Here is a 13,497-nt window from a genome sequence, read left to right as displayed (position 1 = left end):
AGACACAAGTTCAAAAACATTGCATAAAAGGAAAGGTTTCCCCCTTAGGTTAAATCCCCATTACAGCCCCACATCCCAGTACACCATGACCCTACAACTTCGCAAAAATCACACCAATAATGTCCTGTAGATAAACACGTGATAGAAAAATAGGCCCAATCCCAATGTTTTTTGTTAACGGGGGAGCAATTCTCAAAATAGGGATAAATAACAAGGGAATATATAGGTGTGTCAGAAAACTGACACTAGAGAATTGCTTACCCCTCACTACTCTAACCTCAAAGATAGGTTGGAAACTTATTGTCACACATATATATATTTACAAGACAGCATTAATCTGTAGAGACAGCAGTTATATCAAGAACCATATGCATGAACATAAATAAACATAATTTTAATAGGGGATGTCAAACATATTAAGAAGGCACACAAAATTAAGGTACAGTGCTCAGTGTCAGGAAAAATAAGGCAGGGTTATACGTAACAGAAAACCAACAAGGAAAACAGACATAAAGGATGAATAAACTTAATATACTTTCTAATCCTAATACACAAGTTGTACAAAATGACTAAAATTTAGACATTTCATGAGATAAAAAATGTCGACATGTTTCGGCCAATAATCAGATGGGACAGTTTCTCAAGTGTCCATACAAGGGATAAATGTAGTGGCCATCATCAGGACAGGACATTTCTTCAAGATGAGCCTTATGGACAATTTACTATTGGCATCAGAGATCTAAAAAAACATATATATGCAATTAATTATAAGACATGAAGCATTGACTTCAAAAATAAGACTAAAATGTTCTTCCATGCATAGGTTCTAATGTATACACAAAACTCATATTGGCTGTCTATTTTATTCACAAAAACTATGTAGGTAAACTATCAAACTGTATTCTATCTCCAAGATAGTATATCTACCGTGTTTACCACGGACCACAGTTAACATACCCTTGTGTGACATCTAAGAAAAAATCCACCCCTTACCAATAGCTCCTGGGTCGAGTGTGATCAGCACAGTGAAAAAATGAACCTTGATGATCCATTTAAGGGACAAAAATGTCACCCATAATGCCTAATTATTAGTCATCTAGTTAATTCATAGCGTCACCTACATCAATAGGTAGGAAATGGCCAGTCATTTTGAATTAGTTCTTTTGCTATTAATATGTCATTTATCAGGTTGTTAATCCCAAAGGACAGTGTTCCATCAAACCTCGGGACACAAAAAATAGTGTTCATGCGAAGAAAGACTTACATCCGGATATCGTTGAGTGAATCATGCACATAACCGGAGGAAAATCCCGCTAGGCATCATTTAACACATCCAAAGTGGAGCTTAGAAACGGCATTTGTGGTATTGAATTCACAACGTATCCTAAGTAAAGTATAAGAAGCAAGTATTTAATCTTATGGTCTTGTTATACATGAACAAACTTTTTAACAAACGCTATTTTTATATACCTGTTCACAAGGAAAACGTCAATTGTAATTTTTAATGTGAAGAAGCGATCGGGAAATTAATACCAACACTAGGACCCCAGTAGCAATAGAATCCGTGTAGTCGAGGGCATGTTGTCCAGTTCGTGTGCAGGCAATCTGTAGAAATACAGAGCACAAAGAACTGGTCAAAAAACACGCTATTAGCGAGAGCGAGCTTGTTACTCTGAGGTGTGTGGAATACGAATGCTTACCTTGCACTCCTTGGTTCCGAGACGAACGATCCTCTCGCCGCAGCCGTGTTGTAAAGACTAATGACCAACAGACGTGCGAAGGACGGGATTAAATAGGTCTCAGCGTTGACGTAACGGCAGGCGGGGGCTCATTGATTTAAAGATACAGTGTTGTAATTGTCTCGTAGCAGGCATGGACTTAAGCCACACGTCACTGCTTGATGGCAATGGAGGCAAAACATACAGGGGAAAACCCCCAGAAATCAAAGGGCGCTACACCAAAAGGTCAAAAGCGGCCCGAAATGACCCGTGGGCAAAGGTCCACCAGAGGTGCCCCCAGGTAGCGCATCCACAACGGGAAACAGCCACCATATGGCCAATCAGAGGTCCAAAGGAGACAAAGAGTAAAACAAACGGAAATATGGATATCTAGTACCCTCATAAATGATCTAAATCATGTGATTAAACTGTTCCATTCCACAGAAGAATTTAAACCCTGGCTGACCGTATTCAGATTATATATCAACCTTTGTTCAGCTAGGCTCAGGGCTAAATCTCTATTACCTCCTCTAGGGGAGGGTAAGATTTTTTGAATGACAAACCATTTAAAATCAGTGTAATTATGTTTTGCCGCAATATAGTGAGACACCAGGGGTTTTTTCTCGATTTTATTCTTCAAACACGACCTGTGTTCACAAATTCTAAGCCGTACAGCGCGGCTGGTTTTTCCTATGTACAATAAATTGCACGGACATTTAATGCCATAGATAAGCCAATCTGAGGCACAATTGGAAAAGTGTTTTAAATTCCATATTCTGCCATTAAGTTCAATCGACTTACAGTTAGATGTTAAAGCACAAACTGAACAATGGCCACATTTAAAATGTCCTACTACCGGTGGAAGGTTCCACAGGGTAGTTTGTGATATATGTGGACATATAACTGGATAGGTATGAACCAAGCGGTCTTTTAGATTTTTTTGCCGTTTGAAAGCAAACCTAGGTTGGGCAGGGCAGAATTCTTCCGTAGTCAAAATATGCCACTGTTGTTTGATAACTTTGCGTAAGGTATTGCTGATGGGGCTGAACGTGCTCACACACGTTATTCTATCTTCTGTAACCATGGGCTCATGATGAAGGCATCTAGTTCTATTGGCATATTTAGCTCTTTTATATGCTCGATTGATGCATTTTTTGGGGTAGCCCCTAGTAAATAACCGTTGCTTTAGATCTTTACTTTCTCGGATAAAGTCACCGAGATCAGTACAATTTCTTCTTAGTCTTAAGAATTGCCCGATGGGTAAATTTTCTCGTAGACTAAGGGGATGGAAACTGTTGTATCTGAGGAGTGTGTTTTTATCCGTAGGTTTACGAAAAAGTCTGGTGTTCAAAGTGCCTTCTTCAGTTTTAAAAATGGAGAGATCCAAAAACGGGATGGTGGTTGTATCAAAAGTCATGGTGAATTTAATGTGTGGATTATGATTATTTAGCCATTCTAAAAAGGAATATAGGCGGGGGAGATCCCCCTGCCAAATCATAAACACATCATCTATATAGCGAAACCATTTTAAGATGTTGTCTTTGAAAGGATTAGATGGATTATATATAGAGGTGCTTTCAAAATGGTCCATAAATAAATTGGCCAGATCTGGCGCAAAAGTCGCCCCCATGCTTGTCCCATGAATTTGTTTATAGAAGGTCCCTTCATAAAGAAAAAAGTTTTCAGTGAGGGCAATTTTAATGCACTCCATAATGAATGATGTAGGTACTTTAGACAGTGTGTCCGTCCGTTTGTTCAAAAAAGTCTCCATAATCATTAAACATTCACCCTGTGGGATGCTTGTATAGAGAGAAGTTACGTCTAAAGTAACTAAAAGATCTGTGATGTTAAGATGAAGTTCAGATATTAGATTAATCATGCTAGTGGTATCTTTTACATAAGAGTTCATTTTTAACACAAAAGGTCTAAGAAAATAGTCGGCGTAGATGGAAAGTGGCTCAAGGATGGAATTGATAGCTGATACAATCGGTCTGCCCGGTGGAGTTCGCTCGTTTTTATGAACCTTCGGGAGGAGGTAAAAAGCAGGAATGGTAGGTGATGTTTTAATGAGAAATTGATGTTCATCCTGATCGATCCATTCCTCTTGCAAGGCATGGTCCATCAGGCTTTTGATTTCTTCCCGAATGGACCCCGTAGGGTCATGATTCAATTTACGGTAAAATACTGGATTATTCAATTGAAGCATAACCTCTGTGGAGTACAATGTAGTATCCCACAGAACAATACCTCCGCCTTTGTCCGCGGGTTTTATTAAGAACGCCGAGTTATTTTGTAGAGCAGTTAGAGCGATGCGTTCGCTCTTACTGAGATTGTCTTTATGTTGATTTTTGTCTTTCAAAAGATGTTTAGTTTTTTCTAGGATCTTATTTTCAAAGGCTAGAATAGCCGGACTAACCATAGCATTAGATGGAGTGAAGTGCGACGGTAATTTGAGGCCAGTAGTACTAGATGTTTTGGTAGAAGGCTGGCCATCTTTAAAAAAATATTTTAGGCGAATTAGACGGAAGAATTTATACAATTCAACCTGAGTGTCAAAGTCCTTTGCTTTAGTAGTTGGGACAAAACTCAGTCCATTTTTAAGGACTGATGTTTCGGCATCAGTGAGAACATGATTTGACAGATTATAAATGGGAATCACCAGTTCTGAGGAGGGCCCCTCCAGTTGCGAGTTTGCATCCGTGGAGGCCCTTGATGCCATGGGCGTGATTTGTTCCCTCGCCCTCGAAAAAAAGGAAGGGCTGGGTTGTTGATGTTGGAACCGCTAGAGGTAGAAGGGTTGTCAGAATCACTACTTGACGTGGTGTTAGATGTATTAGAGAAACTCACATATTTGTTCCTCGGGCGACCTGTGTTTTTGTTTCTGCTCTGTGATTGTTTATTTTGATCATCGTAAAAGGAGGGAGCAAGATAAGGATAGGTAGTGATTTCCTTATAGTTTTCATTGTCTTTTTTGTATTTCCAGATTTTCTTATCTAAAGTAAATTTTTTAAATTTTACTATTTCTTCTTCAATTTTTGTCAGTTTTTCTTTGATATCTTTTATAAGATTATCACCTATCATCTTGTTTTCAAGAGTTTCAATTTCCAGTTTTTGTTTGGTCGTCTCTTCTACCGAAGTATCGATGATCAAAATCAAATAATCACGTGAGCATTTATTGCCCACAGCGCTAAATTGTCCCTTAAATTTAGGATTGTCTAAAAACACTCTTGGAATATTTTTTACTTGCAACCCTTCAGGTATTATACCTGCTTTTAAATAGGCAAGCATCATCTGTCCATGAGATTCTGTGCGAATCAATTTTTTCTTTTTTTGTACCAATAGATCCAAATCGTCTTTATTTGCGACTGGAGTCTCATTTGTTGTATCTGTAGCTACTATGGTAGGTAAAGTCAGAAGTCTCTGATAGTATTCTTCCGAGAATGTCAAAATATTGACACTATCCATCTTGATCTAAGGCACTACAAGACGTGCGTGTCTGACTCGAGAATGGATAAATGACCTGTCAATGAGGCCTTCCAGCCAAGGGCTGTCCAAAACATGTGATAGAAAAATAGGCCCAATCCCAATGTTTTTTGTTAACGGGGGAGCAATTCTCAAAATAGGGATAAATAACAAGGGAATATATAGGTGTGTCAGAAAACTGACACTAGAGAATTGCTTACCCCTCACTACTCTAACCTCAAAGATAGGTTGGAAACTTATTGTCACACATATATATATTTACAAGACAGCATTAATCTGTAGAGACAGCAGTTATATCAAGAACCATATGCATGAACATAAATAAACATAATTTTAATAGGGGATGTCAATTTTTTCTTTTTTTGTACCAATAGATCCAAATCGTCTTTATTTGCGACTGGAGTCTCATTTGTTGTATCTGTAGCTACTATGGTAGGTAAAGTCAGAAGTCTCTGATAGTATTCTTCCGAGAATGTCAAAATATTGACACTATCCATCTTGATCTAAGGCACTACAAGACGTGCGTGTCTGACTCGAGAATGGATAAATGACCTGTCAATGAGGCCTTCCAGCCAAGGGCTGTCCAAAACATGTGATAGAAAAATAGGCCCAATCCCAATGTTTTTTGTTAACGGGGGAGCAATTCTCAAAATAGGGATAAATAACAAGGGAATATATAGGTGTGTCAGAAAACTGACACTAGAGAATTGCTTACCCCTCACTACTCTAACCTCAAAGATAGGTTGGAAACTTATTGTCACACATATATATTTACAAGACAGCATTAATCTGTAGAGACAGCAGTTATATCAAGAACCATATGCATGAACATAAATAAACATAATTTTAATAGGGGATGTCAAACATATTAAGAAGGCACACAAAATTAAGGTACAGTGCTCAGTGTCAGGAAAAATAAGGCAGGGTTATACGTAACAGAAAACCAACAAGGAAAACAGACATAAAGGATGAATAAACTTAATATACTTTCTAATCCTAATACACAAGTTGTACAAAATGACTAAAATTTAGACATTTCATGAGATAAAAAATGTCGACATGTTTCGGCCAATAATCAGATGGGACAGTTTCTCAAGTGTCCATACAAGGGATAAATGTAGTGGCCATCATCAGGACAGGACATTTCTTCAAGATGAGCCTTATGGACAATTTACTATTGGCATCAGAGATCTAAAAAAACATATATATGCAATTAATTATAAGACATCAAGCATTGACTTCAAAAATAAGACTAAAATGTTCTTCCATGCATAGGTTCTAATGTATACACAAAACTCATATTGGCTGTCTATTTTATTCACAAAAACTATGTAGGTAAACTATCAAACTGTATTCTATCTCCAAGATAGTATATCTACCGTGTTTACCACGGACCACAGTTAACATACCCTTGTGTGACATCTAAGAAAAAATCCACCCCTTACCAATAGCTCCTGGGTCGAGTGTGATCAGCACAGTGAAAAAATGAACCTTGATGATCCATTTAAGGGACAAAAATGTCACCCATAATGCCTAATTATTAGTCATCTAGTTAATTCATAGCGTCACCTACATCAATAGGTAGGAAATGGCCAGTCATTTTGAATTAGTTCTTTTGCTATTAATATGTCATTTATCAGGTTGTTAATCCCAAAGGACAGTGTTCCATCAAACCTCGGGACACAAAAAATAGTGTTCATGCGAAGAAAGACTTACATCCGGATATCGTCGAGTGAATCATGCACATAACCGGAGGAAAATCCCGCTAGGCATCATTTAACACATCCAAAGTGGAGCTTAGAAACGGCATTTGTGGTATTGAATTCACAACGTATCCTAAGTAAAGTATAAGAAGCAAGTATTTAATCTTATGGTCTTGTTAGACATGAACAAACTTTTTAACAAACGCTATTTTTATATACCTGTTCACAAGGAAAACGTCAATTGTAATTTTTAATGTGAAGAGGCGATCGGGAAATTAATACCAACACTAGGACCCCAGTAGCAATAGAATCCGTGTAGTCGAGGGCATGTTGTCCAATAGTAAATTGTCCATAAGGCTCATCTTGAAGAAATGTCCTGTCCTGATGATGGCCACTACATTTATCCCTTGTATGGACACTTGAGAAACTGTCCCATCTGATTATTGGCCGAAACATGTCGACATTTTTTATCTCATGAAATGTCTAAATTTTAGTCATTTTGTACAACTTGTGTATTAGGATTAGAAAGTATATTAAGTTTATTCATCCTTTATGTCTGTTTTCCTTGTTGGTTTTCTGTTACGTATAACCCTGCCTTATTTTTCCTGACACTGAGCACTGTACCTTAATTTTGTGTGCCTTCTTAATATGTTTGACATCCCCTATTAAAATTATGTTTATTTATGTTCATGCATATGGTTCTTGATATAACTGCTGTCTCTACAGATTAATGCTGTCTTGTAAATATATATATGTGTGACAATAAGTTTCCAACCTATCTTTGAGGTTAGAGTAGTGAGGGGTAAGCAATTCTCTAGTGTCAGTTTTCTGACACACCTATATATTCTCCTGTAGATAAACACTCCATAAAATCACATGAGATGGGCAATGTTAAGTGTCAATGTTAAGTTTCCCCTCACATCAGGTTCGGATCATTTTAAGGTCTGACTTATGTTGCAGTCTGTCATTTCCAACCCATAACTTTCTGAGCATTGTAGATGAAGCAGTTCGTAACACGAATCCCGTATTTAGTGGCATGCACAGATGAGAACAAGCACCATACCACTGGCCAGATGAGGAGATGAAGTTGCAAGTTTTGCAATATACTTTGGAAGTGCAGCAATTTTGTCAGCCATTAAAGTATTGAAGACCCAACCCCCCTTTGCTACAGTGTGTGGTGCCATGATCTGGAGAACAATTGACACCAGCAGTTAAGAATATAAAGAAAGGGAATATAGTATTAAAAAGCTCCTCTTCTTCCAACATGCACTTTGACTATCCCGTTAGATTTGATCTAGGCTTTATAAGGAACTGCCTAGTTTGTTAAGCATGACACTCCCTTAAATGTTGTTGAGGCTGGCAACAACCTGAGCTGACTGTAGGTAGGTAGACACTTGGCACAGTATTTGATTCATCAGGAGCTGTTACTCTGCTTTAGCTAAAATACATGAAAACAATGTTTGGAAAACTTTGAATGAATCAATTGTGGGACAACCCTGCCGAGATAAATGATATTGCTAACCGCACCTTATTAAGTGCCCATGCAGACGGGTTCTTTACTGAATGTTTCTTCATCAGTAGGCACTCTAGTCTGTGTTAGGGTTTGAGTGATACCTGGACAATGTCGAACCCCATTTTCCCAAAGCACTTTTCATGAAGGTTGGCTTGGGATATTACCTTTGGTCAAAACATTTGCACATTGGATCAAAGGAACAAGTCCCAGTTGCCCCCTTTGTATAGAAGTGGAAGAAGATATGAGACATTGTAATTCATTTGGCCTCTGTATAGAAGGCTAAGGTGATTTTGCATTCTACCTCTTCTTTGAGAGCAGCGGGTGCTTTTCATTAGAGATCCAATGTTTTTGTTTAAGTCTTCAAGCTCACAATGTATGGGCTTGTTAGATTCAAATGTTTTGAAGAGGGCTCATCTATTTAAAATAAGACACTGAAAACAAGATGTTTGACATTTTAGGTAGTACATCTTTGTAAAGTTGTATGCTAACTGAAATGAGGCAAGATCTAAATCACAGTGTGAGTGTTAATGTTATGTTAGGAAATATATTAAGCGCGGATGTGACCTAACAGTGTCCTGGCGCTAAGAGGGCGGGTCATACAGCTATTGAGTATTTCATTGTTTGCATTAATTAATATGCACTCTTTTCGGAACCTATTGGATGAGTTATACAGAGTTTTTCCTTGCAATGTATTTTCTGTGATTTTCAAATATTCTGTTGAACTTTTTTATGAACTGGTTTTGAAGTAAAACTTTAATTTTGTGAAGAAAGGGCCTCAGACAGTCAATCATCTCACACATGGAACTTAAAGTACAGCAGAGGAAAGGAAATGTTACTGTAGTGTTCCGAGCCCAGCAAAAAAACAACGATATTGGACTTGCCATACACAGTGCACATTACAGTCCATCACTTCATCTTCTGCATCATAGTGCACACCATCCCAAAGCACCCACAGCACTTACATATGCAGATGGCAAATTCTCATCTTCTGTGAATGGGCTTTCCCCATGTTGTGGTAGTAGATGACAGACCATGTGAGAGAAATGTTGAATGTTACGATGCATTGCTGTATTTCTGTTGTGGTATATGCGGCAGCAAACAGATCCTTGAGCTTTCCACACTTTCAGGACAATGAGATTAGGCATTTTTCAGTCCCAAAAATGTGGCAGGTGCAGTAGGTGAAGTTGCTCACAACGAGAAAGTGGTAACATCAATAGGAAACGGGGTTAACAGGCCAGCCAACATTGTTTCATTGAGTACCTTGTCGAGTACAGCCATCAATGATTATTGCCTTAAGCAGGCCCTAAAGACCTTTACACCCAGGACAGAGAGAAATCCCCCATCTAAAAAAATGTGACTACCCTGCTCGGGCTCATAATCAGTTCTGCGCACTCTTCAGCAGGTCATCCCATTATTCCATATTGGCATGGCACCGAGTCAGCAATCCAACAGCATTGGGGGCAACACGGGAAAAAGGGAAACAGGCTGATCCCTGTGCCAAATCGAGCATTCAAACCTCAGTTCAACAATGTTACACAAAGACTTGAATTCTTCTCATCTCTAACAACTACATTAAGGGTCATATAATCCTAAAGACTTCATATGAAAGAAATGTAAACATTAAGCACAAATATTTCAAATAAATGTTTTTTTAATTTTTTTTAATTTTAGGTGTAGTGTTTGAAAAGTATGCTTTTGTTGAAGACACAAAAACCATATAATTTTTGATTGGTTAGTTGGTTGTCAAGGGATTGGGACCCACAATGAAAGATGTAGTTGATCGTGGGGTGAACCATTTGAAGCACACAGTGCACAGACAAATCCCTCTGGCTCCAAAAAAGTGAAGCAAAGTGCTTCCAAAAATATTTAAATGGTACAGTACAGTTATTAGTATGTTTAAATTACACTTGTTAATCAAACATTATTTTAAATGTTGTCAATTTTAGGCCTTTTGAAAAGGCATTGAAGGTGACCCTCAAACACAGCTCCCAGGCTGCTCTCTCTTCCGAGACAAGTGTTCAAACCCCTAATGTACAGTTAAAGTGACATGACAATAGCATGTCTTCTCTGCATCCCAACCCAGCAAAGTATCAACAACCTGCATGTTCAATATAAATTATCATAGGTTTTGCTTCAGAGAATATTATATGCATTCTTATTGGAGAAAATGTTGCCATTCTTGGCACGGCTCTCGTAAACTCTCGCCTAGATTATTGTAATAGTCTCCTGAGTGGTTGCTCTCAGATCACTCTTTCCTCTGTCTAGGTTACCCAGAATGGTGCGGTTTGTGCTATTACTGGTCTCTCTAAATGTGCTCATGTTACAGCTGCTAGATTTTGGCTCCCTGTTAAGCACAGAGTGAATCATAAGCTCCTCACCTTGACTCAAAATGTATTCTAAACACAGCGCCCAAATATCTTTCTGCTTGCCTCCAACGCTATGCCCCTTTGTGACCCTCAGATCTAAGAACCAACTGAGACTCGTACAGCCCCGGTTCAGATTGGAAAACGCAGGTGGCTGTAGCCTTGATGTACCAATCCCTACCACATGGAATGTACACATGATTACTCTTAGAACCATTAATACGACCACTGCTCTGAAAAAAGGGCTGGAGACTCTACTTTTTAACCGTTTGCCTAATTAAGCGCTGGGTTAAATGATGTCTCCCCCTATGCACCCTGGTCTTTCTGCTACCTATCTGAGCCCGTCCTGTCTTCTGTATTTGTGTTTGTGTCTGTATATGTGTGCACCCTCTGGCCTGCGGCCATGTGGGACCCTATAGAATAATTCAAATAAAAAATAAATAAAACCTATGAACTGCAGAATGCCGTAGAATGCCACCTCATATCTCATACTACCACTTTCATATTAATCAATTCATGTTAGTGTGTCATCCAGAGTGTATCAGATGAAGGTGTTGAGTGGTCTCAGGTTTTGCCAGTCAGTTCTCTTATTGCTACCTGGAAGTTCCGTTCAGCCCTACACGAGATTCTGCCAGATATCTTACCTTCCCCATGTGGCATAAATCTGTATTGCTGTTCCTGCCCATACTTGGATGGCAGGATGCAGCTTTAAAACTTATCAGGGCCACCTGGGACATTTATCATTCTAAAGGTCCATACTAGAGGTTCTATTTAATTGGCCAATAATATCTTTTCATAGCAGATTGAAGTCATTATTGTACTCTTCTGAGCATGTTGTGAAGCTCAGAATGCAGTCAATAACTGCTAGTAAAGGTTGTTGTTCAAGCATTCTGAATTCAGATGCAGGCAAGGAATGAACATAAAACATTTCTCTACAAAATCCCCTAATGCAGAATTAGCAAGAAAGACACAGAAAATGATTAAACACTACAAGTACAAAAAAGTACAGCAACCCACTTGACTGGACAATTATGTTCCCCTCAGTTGGAAAGACAAGACAATCCCGTCACCAACATTATGCAAACAGCTTAACAGTAAGCAGAGCCAGTGCTTCTCGAAAATATGCCTACTATTACTTCAACTCTCCTGCCTGCAAAATAAGACACTGCTCTCAGAGGTTCTTTTTTTAATGTACATCCAATATGACAGCGAACATCTAGTTAAATGTCCAAAGTGAAAGCTACGCACAAACAGACTATATTACACATAACACATGCTAATTTTAAAATCTCTTTTAGTTCAACCAAGAATACACTTAAAATGCGTCAAAGAACTTCCAGACTAGCATTGAAAAGCTTCAACACATTGATACCACTACAGTAGTGATTTGGCATAGTAGAAAATATTTCTAAAATAACATAAGACACATAACTGTGCATTAACATAACTATGACTCACAAGAGATGTGCCACTAGACTCCAAGGACACATTGAAATTAATTGTTTCATACACATTTCAGAAATCTATAAAACTCATTGAGGATCCCCCATGCTGCCAGCGTTAATGCAAGGAAGTAATTGCAGTACAGGATGTGATGGATTGCAATCTGGGGAGGATGAAATAATCCAATCTTTTTGGGATTTTTTAAAAATAATAAAATGATGAGGGTAATTCTGTCCATGAGAGGTGAGTCTATTTGTCATACCCCCTTTCATAAAGATCTATGCCAAAACCATAGAGCATATGTATGCCGAACTTGCACCAGTCTACTTACAATTGAAGCACCTGCCCTGCAGTGGCATGGGGAAAGTTTAAAGGTAATACAATATGCATTAAATGAATGTGTAGACAAAGCCTGAATGTGAATTCAGTAGCTCTGATCCAAAAATATAATAACTGTTGCCCTTGACTGTCTGGTGGCAGGATAAACTCTAAGGATACGCTATACTTGGTTATCATATAGCGACTCATTATAACACTCAATCATTAAATCCACACCAATTTGATAGCAGTAAAGAGTCAACCCTGTGAGCCCAAAACAGCGTTGTGTGGGAAATGGGTATTAATTGGAGCCTGCTCCCAGTGAGACAACAGCCAGGATGCTGCCCTCTTTTGATCGCCTGGGAGGACGGTAGCTACCCTCGGCAAAATAACTCTTACCAGGAGATTTCCAGGGAACCTTGCTGTCAAAGGGATACTGATACAACAGATGTCTGCCTCACACTAGGGGTTTGGACACTGTTGTGAAGAGACTCTGAAGGTGGAATCTTGCGGGGTTGAATGTATATTAAGGAACTACATTCCATGTTCCTACGGAAAGGCAATTGACAGTGTGGAGCTGGAGCAGGGAGGGGAAGGGGGGAGGTTTTGAAAAATTCAGATAAGAAACAAAAGAATAAACAAAAGGAACATGTGTTGATTAAAGGGAGTAGTGAAAACAAAGGGTCACACAGGAGAGTACAAAGGAGTGAGGACCGAATATGCGTTTGGTGTGCCAGTGGGTCACACTTTGATGTGTCTCTGGTGTGTCCGGGATGGAAAGTGGTGTGTTCCAAATGCAAGAAACGTGGACATTTTGCCAACTGTGGAAACAATGTTTAATCCGACCTGAAGAAAGTACTCTATGTGACAGCGGATGGACAGTGTTGATCTGTGGAAGATGAAGACTGTCATGTTGAACTGATTACTGTAAATGTTGGACAAGGAGTGGATGGAGA

The 13,497-nt window shown here is 38.8% G+C and overlaps 1 long non-coding RNA gene across 1 annotated transcript; it reads right to left on the bottom strand.

Annotated features, from left to right (window-relative positions):
- Positions 1-6,020: 6,020 nt before the first annotated feature.
- On the bottom strand, positions 6,021-7,030 carry LOC138493182 (uncharacterized). The gene is made up of 2 exons (XR_011276297.1): positions 6,918-7,030; positions 6,021-6,392 (listed from the first exon to the last, which is right to left on the bottom strand). It is a non-coding gene; the product is annotated as an uncharacterized lncRNA (long non-coding RNA).
- Between the last annotated feature and the right edge of the window lie 6,467 nt (positions 7,031-13,497).

Source organism: Ambystoma mexicanum, chromosome 10, assembly GCF_040938575.1.
Source record: "Ambystoma mexicanum isolate Mex_15411 chromosome 10, UKY_AmexF1_1, whole genome shotgun sequence".
NCBI lineage: Eukaryota > Metazoa > Chordata > Amphibia > Caudata > Ambystomatidae > Ambystoma > Ambystoma mexicanum.
This window is presented reverse-complemented; position numbering and strand designations above follow the sequence as displayed.